This window comes from Aulostomus chinensis, chromosome 15 (genome assembly GCF_037954235.1).
Source record: "Aulostomus chinensis isolate RoL2024-O1b breed Wild chromosome 15, RoL_Achi_v1.0, whole genome shotgun sequence".
Lineage (NCBI taxonomy): Eukaryota > Metazoa > Chordata > Actinopteri > Syngnathiformes > Aulostomidae > Aulostomus > Aulostomus chinensis.
Genome location: NC_141334.1, coordinates 24,695,961 through 24,703,719, shown reverse-complemented (window position 1 = coordinate 24,703,719; position 7,759 = coordinate 24,695,961).

The following is a 7,759-nucleotide window of genomic DNA, read 5'->3' as shown; positions in this document are numbered from 1 at the left end:
TTTCTTTTTCTACAACAGGTTCCACCTGAGAATATCTCTCAATGACCAAGCATACATGTATGCTCAAAACATTTTATTTTCTATTTTACACAATTTTTTTTACAAAAACTTTTTCAAAACACAAATAAATTTCAATCAATCTATCAATCAATCACAGCTGCAGGCCTGCGCCCACCCCCACCTTTTCTGTCCGGTGCTGACCGCAAATATATTGCAATCCTGGACACAATAGCAGCCTCAGTCGTGCCAGGCTCTGACTTCTGAATGGTGTCTGAAAAAAGCAAATTTTACAAGTGTTGATTAAAATGAGTTTTTTGATTGAGGACCTAACATTTATCAAAACAGGGTTTCCCCCAGAAATTAGGCATAGCCTGGCGATGGGGTGGGGGGGTTTCGTGATCGTTCCTCAAGCAAACAACAGCTCACCGCAGGGGACGCTAGTGGCTATAATGAAGCCCACCCAAACTGTTGCGCACCAGCTTTTCCTGACAGGTGGCCCGCCTTGTTTAAAATGCACTGGGGGAAACCCTGCAAAACAACTTACACTGCTCAAAAAATAAAGGGAAACTAAAATAATACATCCTAGATGTCTTTTAAGGAAATGTTCTGGTTGAAAATCTTGATTAATCAAACAGCAGAATGTTGAGAGTGTTGAGAGTAAAATAACAAAAGAATGTTTTATGTAAAATGAAATTATCAACCCATGGGGTTCTGGATTTGGAATCCTGCTCAAAATGAAAGTGGAAACTCAGAATACAGGCTGATCCAACTTCAGTGGAAATTCCTCAGGACAAGTCAAAATGAGGCTCAGGAAATGCCTCTGATCACCAAACATCATGACTGGCAAATTCGCCATTGGCGCCCTGTTTTCCTCAGAGAGCAGGTTCCCACTGAGCACATGTGACAGATGTGACAGAGTCTAGAGACGCCATGGAGACCACTACGCTGCCAGCAACATCATCCAGTGGGACCAGTTTGACTGTGAGTCAGTAATGTTTTGGGGAGGCATTTCCTTGTAAGGCCATACAGCTCCCCTTGTGCTTGCCAGAGGTACCTTGACTGTTGTTAGGTACCAGGATGAGATTCTCAGACCTATTGTGACACCATATGCTGGTGCAGTGGGCCCTGGGTTCCTTCTAATGCATGGCAATGCCAGGCCTTGTATGGCTGAAGTTTGTTGGCAGTTCCTGCATGATGAATGCATTTATGCTTTGGACAGGCCTGCACGTTCCCCAGACCTGAAACCAATTGGACACATCTGGGACATCTCCATCCGTACACCAAGGCCACAATGCACCCCAGACTGTCCAGGAGCTGACGGATGCTTACATCCTGGTCTGGTAGGGAGAGAATTTTTTTGTCTCATCAGGAGAATGCCCAGGCATTGTAGGGAGGTCACACAGGCACAAGGAGGCCACACACACGACTGAGCCTCAATTTGACTTGTCCTGAGGAATTTCCACTGAAGTTGGATCAGCCTGTATTCTGAGTTTCCACTTTCATTTTGAGCAGGATTCCAAATCCAGAACTCCATGGGTTGATAATTTCATTTTACTTTTTTTTTTTTAAAACCTGTCCTGTTCAGTAGCTGAGGCAAGCAGCATCAATGTTCCTGGTGCCTTGTTGTACTGAAGCAGTTTTATTCTGTATAGGAGGAATCTGATAAACTCCTCCTATTGCCATTTATGTTTAATTTTATTAGGAATGGTATTGGTTCATTGATGAAGCTACTGGACTGAGGCTCAGGAGTGGACAGGAAGAGAGAACAGGGACAGGACAGCGAGGACAAGGGGGAGGGGGGAGACAAAAACAACAACAGCAATAGAAGAAAAAAAAACAACAACAATAAAAAACACAAAAAACAAACAAAAAACAAATAAACAAACAAAGAAAAAGTAACAACAACAAAAACAGAAAGAAAAAACATTGGTTGCAGAATTTCCGGTGCAGGCTTACCATTTGGTTTAATATAATTTTAAGATAAATGTCTGAGTGTGTGTATTTGGGTCAGCTTTGCGCCCCATGCGTGTATGTGTGTGTGCTACGGTTTGTCTTGGATGCTGTGCGTAGCTGGCTGTAGCTGATGTGGGGGAGCCAGGACATCCCACCCCCAGTCCAGGATAGCAGGTAGGTCAGGACCAGGCCACCAGAGCACCCAGAAACCCCCAGGACACGGGGAGCCCCAGGCCACCCCTCCCCCAGGAAACAGCCACAGGCCCAACCCATGCCAGGACCCTAAGGAAAGCATAGCAAGCATTTCATTTTACATTAAACATTCTTTTGTTATTTTACTCTCAACACATTCCCCTGTTTGATTAATAAAGATTTTTAACTGAAACATTTCCTGAAATGACATCTAGGATGTATTATTCTAGTCGTCCCTTTATTTTCTAAGCAGTGTATTTCAACAACAGGCGATGCACAAAAAGAGATTCACAAAAGGAGATTCTACTTACCAATCATGACCTGGCAAAGGCTCATTGCTCTGAAGGCACCCTTGCCATTACCGCCATCCATATTGAGCCCCGCCATTACCCTATTTGTAAGGACTCTGTCGAACACATACACATCAAGGTTATTAGTTAATCATGGTCAACTGCAGTTTAACTGCTGCAATTTTTCTAGGATTAACTGATAAAGAACACAGCTAACCTCTTCATGACGTTGCTGACATTGTCACGGATGCCACTGCCACCAATCTTGATCATTTGAGCAGTCTGAAAAAATAAGTTTCCAACATTATATTAAATATGTTTAAATACACTTCCAGGTGTTACTTTGAAGGGGACAACACAGATACTTGAACATACACACACAGACACAGTCATACATATTTGTATATATGTATATATGAAGAGCTCTTTTCCAAAATGCAACACAAGCCAAACTTTTGTAAAAAAATGAGTTTTTGGTGCGACAGTATTTTGTTGTGTACTGATCCTTCTACCTGCCCTATCAATGTTTCATGCCAGAAATTTCAAAGTGCAGTTCCCCAGCAAACCCAGTAGTGATTCTGAGTAAATAAGTTAAAAAAAATGATATATTTATAAAATAAAAACCTACCATCCCTTTTCTTTCGACATCCAATTTCAGCTGTCTGTTAAGATTGTGAAGCTCTTCCATAGAGTCAATGACTTCGAGATGAACGAGAGAGTCTTTGGGCACAGACTGCTTGCCAACTTTGGACAGTTTTGCTCTGATGTCCGAGAGCAAAAAAAGCACTCTCTTTTGGAACTCTGAATGTCAGACCAAAGACAGCAATGTCAGTTCATGTTCGGTACCCCATGCAGTATTTTCTGTTTAGTACACACTTACTCTTCTCTTCCATGGGGAAGGGATCTCCTCTCTGGGACCTTTGGTAGCCTGATCTTGACCCTGACCTGCAGCGGTTAACCTTTGTTGATGGGGACCTGCTGTGTGGTATTGGCATTGACACGGTCCTTTTGTGTCTCGAGCTGCACAATTATGGAAAGAACTATAATCACTATTATTTTGATTGCTATTGAAATAAAAGATATGATTATTCACTCTTTGAATGTGCCTATTCATTGATAAACTTTTAAACAGTGGGGTTTGGTTTTTCATGATTTTGAGCATCAAAAGAAATGTTTGGGAAAAAAAAGCCCCCCAGCTTGGCTTCTGCTTCTCCCCTCCTCTACACTCATCAACCACTGTATTTATTCATTAAAGGATAACTCCGGCTGGGTTCCATGTAAGGCTACACAGCTCAAGGTCCCTGAGTGCTACAACAGGAAAAGTTGCAAGGAGAATCTGTCCTGGTGGATCGGAACCCTCCCGCAGCTAACTGCGCTACATTGTCGCTAAACGGGGAAATCCATGGGGGCAGCTTTTTCTAATCGCAAGTGTGGTGTCTCAGGTCTACCCTGGATCTCGATTCTACCAGCGCATGTGTCGGAAAAACAGCTTTAACACCGCTTTCTCTCATCAACAGAGTTCATCCAGGCTCAGGTTTATGGAGCTGCTGGATGTTCTGAAGCCTGTGTTGTGATATGTTTAACATACCGTAAATTCCGGACGATAGAGCGCACCGTTATGTAAGCCGCAGATGGTTATTTGTTCAACGTGTTAAACGTCACGCATCTGCTGTTTCCTTGGCGCAATGAATGCACCATCATTATTTTGCGTTTCGTATTGAATACGGATGGAAGCCGTGAGTCACATATGTAGAGTTCACTACCAGTAAAACACCATGGACGTCCGCGCGAGCAGCAGTGAGGAAGATTGTATTTGTAATGCACCCACAACGTTTAAGTCGTATGTTTGGAAACACTACGGATTCGCAAAGAACAGAGGGAAGGATTGACAAAACGTCCGTCATTTGCAAAGAATGCCGCGTTAAGAAGCCGTACAATGGCAGCACGACAAATATGCAGACCCACTTAAAAAGAGTGCACCACATCACCGACAAATCTCCCGCCACCTCCCCCGCCTCCCCGTCTAGTTCCTCGTCGGACACAGGAGAAAAATCACGCAAAACGGGTCAGGATCAGAAAAGTGTCGCCTCTTATTTTGGGGGTCCTCTCGCAGCAAACTGTGACCGCGCAATGGCTATAACTAAGGCCACTGCTTATTTCATATGCAAAGACCTCCAGCCTTATAGCGTGGTGGACAATGAGGGCTTCAGACAGCTCGTGCACGTTTTGGAACCCAGGTATAAAATACCAGACAGGTCTGTCTTCACTTATAAACATATTCCCGATCTGTACAACACAGTGAGACGTGAGATTATTGAGTCGCTGAACAGTGCACAAAGAGTCGCGCTTACAGTGGATGGGTGGACGTCTTGCACTACTGACTCATATATAACAGTGACGGCACACCACGTTGACATGGAGTGGGAAATGCAAAACTTCGTTCTCCAGACCAGAGTTTTCCGTGAGTCGCACACCGGAGTAAATCTTGCAGAGTTACTGCGCGACGTTAGCCGCGAGTGGAACACTGGCGACAAGAAGCCAGCGTTAGTCACGGATAATGCCACTAACATGATACTGGCTGGGTCTGGTGCAGAAATGAAGCCGCATGTGCGATGCATAGCGCACACACTTAATTTGTCCCCGCAAAGAACATTTAAAGTAGACCAGGTGAAACCTATCCTGGTGAAAATAAGGAGAGTCGTTACATTTTTTCACAAAAGTACCAAAGCATCTGATGCTCTCCGTGATCAGCAGCACAACTTGGGTCTGGCACACCACAAGCTAATCCATGATGTTTCCACAAGGTGGAATAGTTCCCTTGAGATGTTGGAGCGTTATTGGGAAAAGAAGGATGCTGTGGCGGCAGTATTAAGGAAAATTAAGCCAAGGGGAGAACCACTGCCTCCCCTCTCAGATGATGAGATGAGAATTATCCCAGAAATTGAGAAACTGATGTCCACCCTGAAATTGGCAACCGAGCTTCTCAGTGAGGAAAAGACCCCCACCGTCTCCATCGTTTCCCCACTACTGGCCAAACTACGGTCAGTATTTAGAGAAAACCACAGCGATCTAGCAGTCATTGGCAAGATGAAAGAAAATTTCAGACAGGACTTTGATTCCCGTTACAACTACATCCAAGACTTCCTCGACAATGCCTCAGCCCTTGACCCCCGATTCCAAGACCTGCACTTCATGGATGCTGACAACACTGCAAAGGATGTGATATTCCTGAGGATAGCAGAACAAGTGGAGGATATGGTAAGAAATACAATATTATCAGCAGTTAGTTTTACTCTACTTTTAGTTCTAATGATATTTTATGTATTTATTTATTTCACATGGAAAATAAATTATGATGATGATCATCTCAGCTGCTCTCTGCTCTGCTGATTGTCAGGCAAGGGTTGATGGTATGCTGGATGATGAGAGCCAGGCAGCTAAGGCAGAAGGTGATGGGAGAGGCCACAAGGAGGAGGAGGACAATGAAAATGATGTGGAGGAGGTGGAGGAAGATGTGAGAGGTTTGTTTTGGGACTTGGGTATATTATCTATGATGGTATTGTAATGCAGTCATATGGTATTTAACTAATAACTAGTCTAATGCTGGTATTATTGTAAACAAAAGCACAGGTTTGTGCAGCTGCGTGTGAATTAATTTGGAGCATTACAAAGTGAGTTATGAGACTGTGCTATTGTTTTTGATTCCTGTTAATGTATCAGCACCAGGAGGAGGATGTGCATTATACAGTTTTTTTGTTGTTTGTGTTTGTGATAGTACTGTAGACATATTGTTGTGACTCATGTTTCTTTTGTCCTGTCTTGCTTTGTCTTGTCTACCCCAGATGATGAACCAGAGCCCCCCAAGAAGAAGTCAGCTATGGACCAGTTGCTTGGAGGTTTCCTTGCTCCTAGAGCACCAGAGAAGACCATAAGGGAGAGAGCAAAGGAGGAAATAACAAAATACAGGGGGAGGGATGGGTTGGATGTCAATGGTGATGTGTTGCAGTGGTGGAAAGAACAAGTGGATCTTCCACTGCTTTCAAAATTGGCCAGGAGTTATTTGTCCGTCCCTGCAACAAGTGTCCCCTCTGAACGAGTGTTCAGCACAGCAGGTGACATTATAACAGCAGAGCGCAGCCGGCTTCTTCCTGAACATGTGGACCAACTAATCTTCCTGAAAAAAAACCTGAAGCAACGCCATTTAAAGTGCATCACAAAGTGAGGTGTTGATATTGAGAGTGGCATTTACAGAAAGATCTGTTTTAATTTTTTCTTTCTTAACTCTTATGGACATTTCATATTGAGACACTCAGTGAGAGTGGTCTGTGTATACTATGCACACAGCAGCTTTGAGCCTGTGACTGCCATATTGTTTAAATTGTATTTTACTTTCTGTCTCATGGAGATGGATATTTCATAGAAGACACTCAGTGAGAGTAGTCTGTTTGTGTTTACACTACAGCAGCAGCTGTGAGTCTCAGGTGCCACATTGTTTATATTTTCTTTGCACAAAACCCAATTGTGAAAGGGTAAAAGTAGTTTTACACGTTCTACTGTCTATAAGGAATAAAGCCGAATCCTTTTTGTAATACCAAACTGAATTTCATCATTTTCAAAACTTTTTTTTTCTTTATTTATTTACATCATGTTGAATCGCACAATATCGTAACAAATTGCATCGTAATGTATCGGATCGCATTGATTTGAACTAAATGATTATCGAATCGTATCGTATCGTGAAGAGGGTGAAAGGTATCGCATCGTGTCGTCAGAAAATTCCATGTATCGTTAAAGTATCGCATCGCTGGTAGTACATCGAGATGTGTATCGAATCGTCCTCAGTGCTGAGATTCACACCCCTCTGCTATGCCCCCCCCCACACACACACACACACACACACACACACAAGGCGGTGTCGGCGCACTTAAAACTCGGTGGAATGCCGCCGAAGCACTGAATGCGCATCAAACTCACACCAATTTGATGTCAGGTATAAAGCAGCAACGTTAATTTGATGTCAAATATTTTGACTTACAATGTGTAGCACAGTAACCTGATGTAGGATTGATCCCTTTGTAGGATCTTTTTCCAAAAATGAGGATGTCTTAACCCCTGCAAGCTCTTTTTTGATAGTAGTCAAAATTTTTTTTGCCCGCTGGGTAGCCACTGGGAGCGTGTGTGTGTGTGTGTGTGTTTGTGTGTGTGTGTGTGTGTGTGCTTGTGTCTTTATGTGCAGATTTTCCTTGTAACAACTGATTTTATTTGAAGCAAGAGCCTCCAGATCAAAGTCAGAATTCATGATGATGTCATCAGGGCTTTGACAG